The 13,313-nt window shown below is 39.3% G+C and overlaps 1 protein-coding gene across 2 annotated transcripts in view; it reads right to left on the bottom strand.

Annotated features, from left to right (window-relative positions):
- The window catches only part of LOC121534708 (protocadherin-1-like), a 395,998-nt gene extending 386,312 nt beyond the window's left edge, over positions 1–9,686 (bottom strand). For both annotated transcript variants that reach the window (XM_041841294.2, XM_041841301.2), the window contains exon 1: positions 8,940–9,686. The gene's annotated coding sequence lies outside the window, so the exon portion shown is untranslated. The remainder of the gene's footprint in view (positions 1–8,939) is intronic.
- Positions 9,687–13,313: the final 3,627 nt, after the last annotated feature.

Here is a 13,313-nt window from a genome sequence, read left to right as displayed (position 1 = left end):
AGACAATGATCCAAAACACACAATCAAGTCTACATGAAAATTGCTAAAAAGCAACAAATTGGAAGTTTTGGAATGGCCTAGTCAAAGTCCAGACCTAATCCCAATTGAGATGTTGTGGCAGGACTTGAAACGAGCAGTTCATGCTTGAAAACCCACACGTCACTGAGTTAAAGCAGTTCTGCATGGAAGAGTGGGCCAAAATTACTCCACAACAACGTGAGAGACTGATCAACAACTACAGGAAGCATTTGGTTGGAGTCATTGCAGCTAAAGGTGGCATAACCAGTTATTGAGTGTAAGGGGGCAATTACTATTTCACACAGGGGAATTGGGTGTTGCATAACTTTGTTTATGAAATAAATATGTAATTGTTGTGTTATTTGTTCACTTATGTTCCCTTTATCTAATATTAGCTTTTGGTTGAAGATCTGATAACATTCAGTATCCCAAATATGCAAAAGTAGAGCAAATTTGAAAGGGGGCAAATACTTTATCATAGAACTGTACATACATACATACACATACACATACATACATATACAAAGGTGTGAAAAAGTGTTTGCCCCCTTCCTGATTTGTTATTTGTTTGCATTTTTGTCACACTTAAATGTTTCAGATCATCAAACAAATTTAAATATTAGTCAAAGATAACACAAGTAAACACAAAATGCAGTTTTGAAATGAAGGTTGTTATTATTAAGGGAAAACAAAATCCAAACCTACATTGCCCTGTGTGAAAAAGTGTTTGTCCCCCCTGTTATAACAGAACTCAACTGTGGTTTATCACACTTGAGTTTAATTCCTCTAGCCACACCCAGGCCAGATTACTGCCACACCTGTTCTCAATCAAGGAATCACTTAAATAGGACCTGCCTGACAAAGTGAAGTAGACCAAAAGATCCTCAAAAGCTAGACATGCCGAGATCCAAAGAAATTCAGGAACAAATGAGAAAGAAAGTAATTGAGATCCATCAGTCTGGAAAAGGTTATATAGCCATTTCTAAAGCTTTGGGACTCCAGGGAACCACAGTGAGAGCCATTATCCACAAATGGCAAAAACATGGAACAGTGGTGAACCTTCCCAGGAGTGGCCGGCCGACCAAAATTAGCCCAAGAGCGCAGCGACGACTCATCCAAGAGGTCACAAAAGAACCCACAACAACATCCAAAGAGCTGCAGGCCTCACTTGCCTCAGTTAAGGTCAGTGTTCATGACTCCACCATAAGAAAGAGACTGGGCAAAAATGGCCTGCATGGCAGAGTTCCAAGACGAAAACCACTGCTGAGCAAAAATAACATTAAGGCTCGTCTCATTTTTGCCAGAAAAAATCTTGATGATACCCAAGACCTTTGGGAAAATACTCAGTGGACTGACGAGACAAAAGCTGAACTTTTTGGAAGGTGTGTGTCCCATTACATCTGGCGTAAAAGTAACACCGCATTTCAGAAAAAGAACATCATACCAACAGTCAAATATGGTGGTGGTAGTGTGATGGTCTGGGCCTGTTTTGCTGCTTCAGGACCTGGAAAACTCGCTGTGATAAATGGAACCATCAATTCTGCTGTCTACCAAAAAATCCTGAAGGGGAATGTCCGACCATCTGTTCGTGACCTCAAGCTGAAGCGAACTTGGGTTCTGCAGCAGGAAAATGATCCAAAACACACCAGCAAGTCCACCTCTGAATGGCTGAAGAAAAACAAAATGAAGACTTTGGAGTGGCCTAGTCAAAGTCCTGACCTGAATCCTATTGAGATGCTGTGGCATGACCTTCAAAAGGCAGTTCATGCTCGAAAACCTGTAGCCACACCTCCAATCTCTCTCAGACACCATCCATATTGGATTTCTATTTGCCATATATTTTTCTACTGTACTGTGATGTTTCACAAAAGTTCTGAACCCTTCTATTCTCATTGTTTCTACAGATTGTAAATAAACATTTTTGCTAAAAGTATTATTATATTATTGATCGATTGACTATGACTTTTCAGATCACCCAGTAGTGCTATCTGCAGGGTTAGCTCCAGGTAAATATAGCAATCCTTCAGCCATTCCTGGACCTGTGTCCAAAAACAAGCTACAAATGGACAGTACCAAAACAAATTATCTAATGATTCTGTCACTTCGTAGCAAAATCTGCAGAGCTGGGAAGATTGTATCCCCCATATAAATAACATTCTATTGGTAGCAAGAAATTTGTATAATAATATAAATGGAAAAATTATAAATTCTGAATACGGCGTTGTTTTGTTTATCAGTTTATAAACACTATGCCATGGAATTGGTACGTCAAAAATCTCTTCCCAACTATTTTGCAATCTATATGGGATGGCTGGTAATCCTTTGGTCCTGAAATTAAACTGGTATACTTTTTATTTATCACGATTTTCTTTATCCAATTATGTTCTTTAATGCAGGGCCGACAGACAAGTTTTTCCACCTTCCACTTTCCTCTTCCATATTTGCAGTAACGCTGCAATTATTTGGTTGTAATTTTGGAGCAGACATTTCCATATGTTTTCGTTAGCTGCATATGGGACATAACTCCACCAGTCCTACCAATGATATAATTTACGAATATTACAGTGGGGGAAAAAAGTATTTAGTCAGCCACCAATTGTGCAAGTTCTCCCACTTAAAAAGATGAGAGAGGCCTGTAATTTTCATCATAGGTACACGTCAACTATGACAAACAAAATGAGAAAATAAAATGCAGAAAATCACATTGTAGGATTTTTAATGAATTTTTTTATTTTTTATTTTTTTTGTGCAAATTATGGTGGAAAATAAGTATTTGGTCAATAACAAAAGTTTCTCAATACTTTGTTATATACCCTTTGTTGGCAATGACACAGGTCAAATGTTTTCTGTAAGTCTTCACAAGGTTTTCACACACTGTTGCTGGTATTTTGGCCCATTCCTCCATGCAGATCTCCTCTAGAGCAGTGATGTTTTGGGGCTGTCGCTGTGCAACACGGACTTTCAACTCCCTCCAAAGATTTTCTATGGGGTTGAGATCTGGAAACTGGCTAGGCCACTCCAGGACCTTGAAATGCTTCTTACGAAGCCACTCCTTCATTGCCCGGAGCGGTGTGTTTGGGATCATTGTCATGCTGAAAGACCCAGCCACGTTTCATCTTCAATGCCCTTGCTGATGGAAGGAGGTTTTCACTCAAAATCTCACAATACATGGCCCCATTCATTCTTTCCTTTACACGGATCAGTCGTCCTGGTCCCTTTGCAGAAAAACAGCCCCAAAGCATGATGTTTCCACCCCCATGCTTCACAGTAGGTATGGTGTTCTTTGGGTGCAACTCAGCATTCTTTGTCCTCCAAACACGACGAGTTGAGTTTTTACCAAAAAGTTCTATTTTGGTTTCATTTGACCATATGACATTCTCCCAATCCTCTTCTGGATCATCCAAATGCACTCTAGCAAACTTCAGACGGGCCTGGACATGTACTGGCTTAAGCAGGGGGACACGTCTGGCACTGCAGGATTTGAGTCCCTGGCGGCGTAGTGTGTTACTGATGGTAGGCTTTGTTACTTTGGTCCCAGCTCTCTGCAGGTCATTCACTAGGTCCCCCCGTGTGGTTCTGGGATTTTTGGTCACCGTTCTTGTGATCATTTTGACCCCACGGGGTGAGATCTTGCGTGGAGCCCCAGATCGAGGGAGATTATCAGTGGTCTTGTATGTCTTCCATTTCCTAATAATTGCTCCCACAGTTGATTTCTTCAAACCGAGCTGCTTACCTATTGTAGATTCAGTCTTCCCAGCCTGGTGCAGGTCTACAATTTTGTTTCTGGTGTCCTTTGACAGCTCTTTGGTCTTGGCCATAGTGGAGTTTGGAGTGTGATTGTATGAGGTTGTGGACAGGTGTCTTTTATACTGATAACAAGTTCAAACAGGTGCCATTAATACAGGTAACGAGTGGAGGACAGAGGAGCCTCTTAAAGAAGAAGTTACAGGTCTGTGAGAACCAGAAATCTTGCTTGTTTATAGGTGACCAATTACTTATTTTCCACCATAATTTGCAAATAAATTCATTAAAAATCCTACAATGTGATTTTCTGGATTTCTTTTCTCAGTTTGTCTGTCATAGTTGATGTGCACCTATGATGAACATTACAGGCCTCTCTCATCTTTTTAAGTGGGAGAACTTGAACAATTGGTGGCTGACTAAATAATTTTTTCCCCCACTGTATACCGTTTTAAAACATTTTTTCAAAAAATAATTTGTATATTTGAGTTTAACCACAATATTTGTTGCATTTTTACATTTTAGTCATTTTTTGTTCTGCCATTTCTGGAGGATTAAATTTAAATTGCAACCAACTTTCTATGGCTTGTTTTAGAAATAGTGATATTTGGGAGAGGTTGTATTCTGAATAAAGAGAAAACGGCCATTCTTGAACATTGGGTGAGACAATCTTACTAATTTGCTAGAGAACCAGTTCGGATTTAAGTATAACTTTTGTATGACTGAAGCTTTTAGTGATAGGTCTAATGCTTTAATATTTAATAATTTCTGTTCTCCGAATTCATATTCATGATATAAATAGTCCCATTTAATTTTGTCTGGCTTGCCGTTACAAATAAAATTGAATATTTTGTTCTCATATAATAAAAAAAAAACTGTTTGCTAGGTGTAGACAAGACCATAAGCAAATAGGTAAACTGGGAAAATACTAAAGAGTTAATCAGTGTGATTTTTCCACAAATAGATAGGTATTTACCTTTCCATGGTAGAAAGATATTTTCTATTTGTGCTAACTTTCAATTAAAATATATTGGAGTGAGATCATTCATTTCATTTGGGATATGTAATCTGAGTATATCCACATCACCACCAGACCATTTTATTGGTAAATTACAAGGTAATGTAAAAGTTGTATTTTTAAGTGATCCAATACCTAATATAGTACATTTATAATAATTTGGTTGTAATCCAGAGAGGTTAGAAAAAGTATATAGATCCTCTATGAGGCTGTGGAGGGATTCAAGTTGTGGATTTAAAAGAAAACATGAATTATCAGCGTACAGTGACACCTTTGTTTTTAAGCCCTGGATTTCTAATCCCTTGACATTATTGTCGGATCTGATTTTAATAGCTAACATTTCGATGACCATAATAAATAAATATGACAATAGTGGACAACCTTGTTTTTCTCCTCTAGACAGTTTAAAACTTTCAGACAAATAGCTATTATTTACTATTTTACACCTAGGGTTACTATACATTATTTTAACCAATTTTATAAGAGATTCTCCAAAATTGAAATGCTCCAGGCATTTATATATAAACTCCAGTTGTACAAATTCCTTTTCAAAGTCTGCTATGAATGGTAGGCCTGGTTTCCCAGATTTTTCATAGTATTCTATTGTTTCCAGTACTTGCTTTATATTATCTCCAATGTATCGTCCATATAAAAAACCTGTCTGATTAGAATGAATAATGTCCAACAATACCTTTTTTATTCTATGTGCTATACATTTGGCTAGAATTTTTGCACCACAACACTGAAGTGTAAGGGGCCTCCAATTTTTTTTAAATGGACTTGATCTTTATATTTCCCAGACCTTCTTCTTGAGTGTCTGATAATCTACCATTTACATAGGAGTGGTTAAAACATGCTAATAATGGTGAGTATATTTAAATGTTTGGTATACCTCAACTGGTATGACATCCAACCCTGGAGTTTTCCCAGACTTAAAGTCTTTAATTGCATCGAGATGTTCCTCCTCTGTGATCCAAAGAGCCAGTGCCCTAGCTCTAGTATGTGTATGTCATTGACTACCGCTAGATAACACCAAATGAAGGCAAGGCGGCATATAGTCAAACCATGAAGGCTAGATGTTGTTCACCTAGGTATAATCCCTCAGCAATTGGAAGTGTGAATTAATATATTAATTATACTTAATGGAATTTTTCTGTAGGTGTTGATAAATTTTTCGTTAGGGCAAATCAAGTCTGACATTTTAAAATGGAAATTACAAACTTTAGAAGCCTTTTTAAACCTTCAATACACTACGAGTTTGCATTTCCTGCAATTCTCAGTAACAAATTCTCAGCAACAAAAGAGTGATCAAATTAAGATCCTACATCTGTAGGCCTATATCAGAAGTCATGATGTGATCTCTTTAAAAACATATTTATTATAGCTGCTAGAATCTGAATGAATGCAATGATTCTATCCATTGTTTACCTACATGGTCTAATTCTGTTGAAATTAGGGTAGGTAGAAAAAAATCGCAATATATCGAATTGGAAGTCACATTTACTATGTTTACAGTTGGAATAAGACTTTCTGAACCCAAAACAGGCCATGGAAATGCATAGTCTGAAGCATAGACACATTATCCACCACACCCATTCTCATGAGGTCTAGGGCACACAGCTAAGAAGCCTACGGCTTCAGTGAACCTATCGACTCAGATCTTTAATTTTACACAAGTGCTATTTATTTTTTGAGTTTAGCCTTTCTCTGCATTCCCTGCTCATTCCATTGCAACATGTCACAAGTGTCTTTGGTAGGTCGACAATAGTTCAAGGCTAATTGGCTACATAGTGAACACTGTCAATAATATGAGCAAACAACTATAGGCTACCCTACTCTGTTAATAAATACAGAAATTATTAAAAATACTCACGGTTCAAATGAGGCAAGATTCTTGACATTCAAGGGAAAACACACACTGAATGAGCCAGGCTCTTGTAACGACCCCAGATTCCCACTTGGCACGTGATATTGAAGTACTGGCCAATTGTGTTGATAATCAAGCTTATGCATAACCCAACCTACATGGAACCAGGTGGGCTGACGATAACCAACTGGCCTGTGTTACTTTGTTGCTTGTGAGTATGTAAATTCTATGGAATAGTCCACAATATTTTGCTTGACCAATCTAGGCCTACACCGTAGGCCTCCAGTTTAAAATCCAGCAACACGTTCATGTTTTTGACATCTTTTCTGGTAGGCTATGTAGGCCTAAACCTAAGCAACGTCAATAGAAATACGTTGTTAGCTCGCATCTAATAATTTTTGATTGCGTGATCCCCGCATGCAAATGAATCAGACGAGCTGGGGAGCTTGGCATTTTACCAGCGGGCAGATAATCTTGGTGAATATCCTTGAACCCGAAACCATTCTCCCCCAAATGCTTGCTTCATCTTTCACTAGCCTATGCTGGACTACAGTGGTAGGCTTGGGTAAGTCGTGGTTGGCTAATAAAGTGCAGTTTTTGCCCATCATGGCCTACGTCGAAGTTTAGACAATTTATTTTGAGGTGCTTAAATTAGATGGTAGCTATGGTAGCCAAATTAGAGTGCCAGCTAGCCTAGCGTTTAAGAGCGTTGGGCCAGTAACAGAACGGTCGCTGGTTCGAATCCCTGAGCGGCTAGGTGAGAAATCTGATGATGTGCCCCCCTTGAGCAAGGCACTTAATCCTAATTGCTCCTGTAAATCGCTTTGGATAAGAGTGTCTGCTAATTGACTAAAATGTAAATTATATAGGGCGAAGAGAGGAGGTAATTGCATGAAACGACCGAATGATGTGTCGATGCGCCCTCAATCTCCCCATACAATCCTTTATCAATATCATCCTAAGTGAGATACTACTCAGAGGTGTGAGTTTCATCTCTATGGTTTCATGTGTCCCACACCATCGTTTCATGTGTCCCGCACCACGAAACCACAATAAAGTCACCAGCAAAAACACAGCGAAGGCTGGGGTAACACTTTATTTGGAAAGTCCATCTGTAGATGCTCTACATACTCTCGGTAAGATGTCAACTGCATGTCTGTAGACTTTCAACAATTAAGTGTCTTTATTCATCAGTAATATTTCAACAGTATATCCTCTCACTTGCGTAAATGCCAAGACCATCTATTGCAAAGCAGGTTAGACGCCTTTGTGGAAGGAGACAGCTTGGAACAGGAGAGGCCAGAAAGACCGGATAACCCTGTAATGTCACAGCCAGTGTGGCTGTCATGATCAGATATTGCCATTTAGCTATAAACTATAGCATACTGCCTGTTGATAAAGAGGCCTAGGCTGAATAAGAGGGAATGTGCATTGAAAAAGTGTGTAAAAGCTACAGGTGCTACAAGAGCTTCAATTGGAAGGGCGCATTGGCTACCCATAAGCATATGACTGTTTTATAAATTATAATAGACAACTACTTTTTTAAAGTAACTAATTTAGAAATGAATGGACATTTACAATTGATCCATTTAAGATTCTTCAAACTATAGTATATTGCTGGGTAGGCTATTCTCTGCTGATATATTGGAATGGTAATATTGAATATTTATTACCTTACTATTCGCATATTACGTTCAAGCCATGTGCCTATTTGTCTAGGTTGGGCTGAGGTATCCCCACCAAAAAAATCATCATTAGGCAAGTAATATATATTTATTTAAAATATTCCTCACTGGAAGGTCCTCATAAAAAGCGCATTTCGTGACCCCAGAGGGAGAGATTTCGTGGTGAGTTTTAGCTCATTTATGACATATTGTATATGGAATGGTAATTTTCGACGGTAGACGGGGTCACTGTCCCTCATAGAGAAATCAATACCAGTAGTGTAGGGGTAAACATCTCACGTCAGTAGTCATCAGTGCAAAGATCATGCGGTGAATATCAACCGCCAACACACAAGCCCACGGTCGGAAAGCAAACAAGTATTCACTCTCAGAATGAAACGGAGCGAAATCTCCACACGTTTGTGGAATATTTCATTATACATATCCCCCAGTCGTTATTATAATGTTACCGTTCCCAATTAATTGGAAAATACACACTATTGGACCTGGATATCATTTGTTGCGCGTAATGGATCGCATACCCAAGGGACTGGTAGGGATAATATGTGTGTGTTTACTGTCAATAAAATAATAATATGAGCGCTGTGAGTTGTGACAGTGAAGTTCATACCTTGGATGGATGATAACTCCTCAGTAGGCTATCCCAGATCTGAGCGCTTCAGCCGGGCTAGACGCGTCGATCTCTCTCCGCTCCTGAAGGAAGCCACTTCAGCCCTCAATATCTCCCCACAATTAGGAATCCACAATACATTAACAATGCACTCCCTGTAAAAATAACAAAAAACATTCCACTGGATCGGCCAACGAAGGTTATTCCTTCAAATCCAACGATGGTCCCCCGGATATCAATTCCCTGTACAATCGTGTGTGTTGGATTAATTGCCAATTGCCGTCAGAAAACAACTTGGTGAACCCGAAGTGCCACGCATCAGATTGTTCTCCCATCATCTGATACGGAAACAACCCAGTATAGAAGATTAGAAGGTCTCCGGACCAGTTTCACAGCAGGATCCCGTGCTTAGTTTGGAACATTCTCACCACTGCTACACTAAAATGACAGCATCTTCAATATGTTCCCGTAGCAGAGGGTTCCAAAGTGAAATGCCATGGAGGGGAAAAAAACAGGATAAAACCACAATATGTACATTAATTGCCAGCGTTTTGGTCCTCTGTAAGTCACCCTCTTACAGTCACACAACTATGGGCTGCCTCGGGTTCGTTTGCTCCACCACTCACTTCGCGCCGCTGCAAGATGCGCGTGTGAGAGTGAAGTGATTTCAAAAGCAATTCTCTCTCTCTCACACACACACACAAACACACACACACACACACATTCACATACACATACATATTCACACACACATTCACACACACATATATACGAAATACTACATACAGCAAAAAGGCAGAGGGAAGCAAGTCCTGTTTAGAGATTTCCAAACATTATCTTTCTCATTGCACATTTTCGAAATATGTAATTATATATGATACGAACAGTAAAACCATAGCCTATATCTCTTATTATTTTGGTATCATTCCACCTTCATCTCGGTCCAGTATGAACTCCGACACATATTTCAGCACTGACACACCGTGTCTATCATTCATTGAAGGCAGTGGAACAACGTTTTATACCATAACTATTTAAATATTTTGACAAATCGTCCTCAATAAAATTATAGGCTAGCCTAGGCTACTAGTCATGTCAACTAAATCCAAGCAATCACATAGCCTACATGCATATTTGATCGTAGGCTACCTCTCTCACTTATACATTTTGTAGACTGCACTCATTCACTGAGTATACAGATCTCAGGTTGGTAAGTAACACGCTGTCATAAGATGAGCTGAGATGGAAACCAGTGGAGGCTGCTGAGGGGAGGACGGATCATAATTATGGCTGGAATGGAGTCAATTGAAACATGGAAACCACATCGTTGATGTGTTTGATACCATTCCATTGACTCCATTCCAGCCATAATTATTACCCGTCCTCCCCTCAACAGCCTCAACTGACAGAAACACTGATGCTGGATGTTGATGCTAGTCCCGTGTAGCTCAGTTGGTAGAGCATGGCGCTTGCAACGCCAGGGTTGTGGGTTCGAATCCCACGGGGGACCAGTGTGAAAATATATGCTCTCACTAACTGTAAGTTGTTTTGGATAAGAGAGTCTGCTAAATGATGTAAATGTAATGTTAGTGACATCGCGGGAGAGCATAGCAGGAGTTAGTTGTTCTTGTAGCACCACCTGCAGGACCAAATGGGAATGATGTGGGAAAATATTGACTGAGTCTCTGGTGTGGTCATAGCAAGTACAAAAACAGATCTACCAAGACCAGCAGTTTTTATTTTATTTTAACAGGGAAGACGTATTGAGACCTAAGGCTCTTTTACGAATGTGCCCTGTATATACAACATAAATATACAAAATATACCCAACATACAGGACCAGTCAAAAGTTTTAGAACACCTACTCATCCAAGGGTTTTTCTTTATTTTTACTATTGTCTACATTGTAGAATAATAGTGAAGACATCAAAACTATGAAATAACAACATATGGAATCATGTAGTAACCAAAACAGTGTTAAACAAATCAAAATATATATTATTTTTGAGATCTTTCAAGTAGCCACCCTTTGCCTTGATGACAGCTTTGCACACTCTTGGCATTCTCTCAACCAGCTTCACCTGGAATGCTCTTCCAACAGTTTTGAAGGAGTTCCCACAAATGCTGAGCACCCGTTAGCCGTTTTTTATTCACTCTGCGGTCCGACTCATCCCAAACCATCTAAATTTGGTTGAAGTCGGGGGATTGTGGAGGCCAGGTCATCTGATGCAGCACTCCATCACTCTCTTTCTTGGTAAAATAGCCCTTACACTGCCTGGAGGTGTGTTGGGTCATTGTCCTGTTGAAAAACAAATGACAGTCCCACTAAGCCCAAACCAGATGGGATGGCGTATTGCTGCAGTATGCTGTGGCAGCCATGCTGGTTAAGTGTGCCTTGAATTGTAAATAAATCACTGACAGTGTCACCAGCAAAGCACCCCCACACCATAACACCTCCTCCTCCATGCTTTACTGTGGGAGAAACTAATGTTGAGATCCTCCGTTCACCTACTCTGCGTATCACAAAGACACGGCGGTTGGAATCAAAATGTTCCAATTTGGACTCCAGACCAAAGGACATATTTCCACTGGTCTAATGTCCATTGCTTGTGTTTCTTGGCCCAAGCAAGTCTCTTCTTCTTATTGGTGTCATTTAGTAGTGTTTTCTTTGCAGCAATTCGACCATGAAGGCCTGATTCATACAGTCTCCTCTGAACAGTTGATGTTGAGATGTGTCTGTTACTTGAACTCTGTGAGGCGTTTATTTGGCCTGGAATTTCTGAGGCTGGTAACTCTGATGAACTTATCCTCTGCAGCAGAGGTAACTCTGGGTCTTCCATTCCTGTGGCGGCCCTCATGAGAGCCAGTTTCATCATAGCGCTTGATGGTTTTTGCGACTGCACTTGAAGAAACTTTCAAAGTTCTTGGAATTTTCTGGATTGACTGACCTTCATGTCTTAAAGTAATGATGGTCTGTCGTTTCTGTTTGCTTATTTGAGCTTTTCTTGCCATAATATGGACTTGGTCTTTTACCAAATAGGGCTATCTTCTGTACACCCCCCTCTACCTTGTCACAACACAACTGATTGGCTCAAACAAATTAAGAAGGAAATACATTCCACAAATTAACTTTTAAGAAGGCACACCTGTTAAATCTAATGCATTCAAAGTGACTACCTCATGAATCTGGTTGAGAGAATGCGAAGGCAAAGGGTGGCTATTTGAAGAATCTCAAATATATAATATATTTTGATTTGTTTAACACTATTTTGGTTACTACATGATTCCATATGTGTTATTTCATAGTTTTGATGCTTTCAATATTATTCTAGAATGTAGAAAATAGTAAAAATAAAGAAAAACCCTTGAATGAGTAGGTGTTCTAAATCTTTTGACTGGTACTTGTAATGAATACTAAGGGAGAATAAGGTGTAGATTCGCGCACAGAGCGTGGCAGGTGTCTATTTCGCCTTCGCAGAAGGCAGGAATCATGGTCACAGGCAGGCAATGGTCATACACAGGAAGGCAAACAGGCAGGAGATTCAAAAACTAGGACTGAAGGTTATAACTGGTTCTCACAAACGAGCTAGGAAAAGGCTTTCTGGAGACAAAACGAACAATACCTCACAAGGCACAAACAGAATGAACTGAACTAAATAACGAGCTGATGAGACCAGGGGAGTAACTAAAACAGGTGAAACCAATTAACAAAAATGAAAGACAGGGCTACGTTCAAAAACACAAAGGGAAATGTCCCTTAATGTAATCCAAAGGATTTCCATTAGTTTTCTCTATTTTCTTTGACAGAGAGGAACCCACTTTCACAAAGAAAGTTATCAAATTCACATTAAATAACATCAAGATCACTATAGGTCTTATTTTCAACAATAAATTGAGATAGGATAGTTATATATGCCTTTTTCTTATTCAATAGTTGATTGTTGATTTTTCAAGTTTAAGGCTTGAGGTTTTTTTGGATATCCGAAGTAGGTGAGTACATGTTTTCTTATACTTTTTGTAATTTGCAGATTTCAGGGGAGTGGGATTTGTGAGAAACTTCTTATACAACTTGTTTTTTATAACTGAGGATTTTTTGAGACCGGTTGTAAACCAAGGTTTCCAGAACCCATCTGCTGCTCTCTTCCGTGATTTATTTAAGGGAAAGCATTGGTGAAATATAGAATTGAAAAATGTGAGAAAAGTCTGGTAAGCAGACTCCACATCGGCCTGATTATAAACATTTTTCCATGAAGTATCATCAATCAACATCTTAAAGCGCTCACTTTTGTTAAATATTCTACCCTTAATACTACTAATCATTCCCATCTGTTCATTTCCAGCTGCCAAAGAGAAGTGGGAAATTGGAAACTGGTC

This window comes from Coregonus clupeaformis, chromosome 33 (genome assembly GCF_020615455.1).
Source record: "Coregonus clupeaformis isolate EN_2021a chromosome 33, ASM2061545v1, whole genome shotgun sequence".
Lineage (NCBI taxonomy): Eukaryota > Metazoa > Chordata > Actinopteri > Salmoniformes > Salmonidae > Coregonus > Coregonus clupeaformis.
This window is presented reverse-complemented; position numbering and strand designations above follow the sequence as displayed.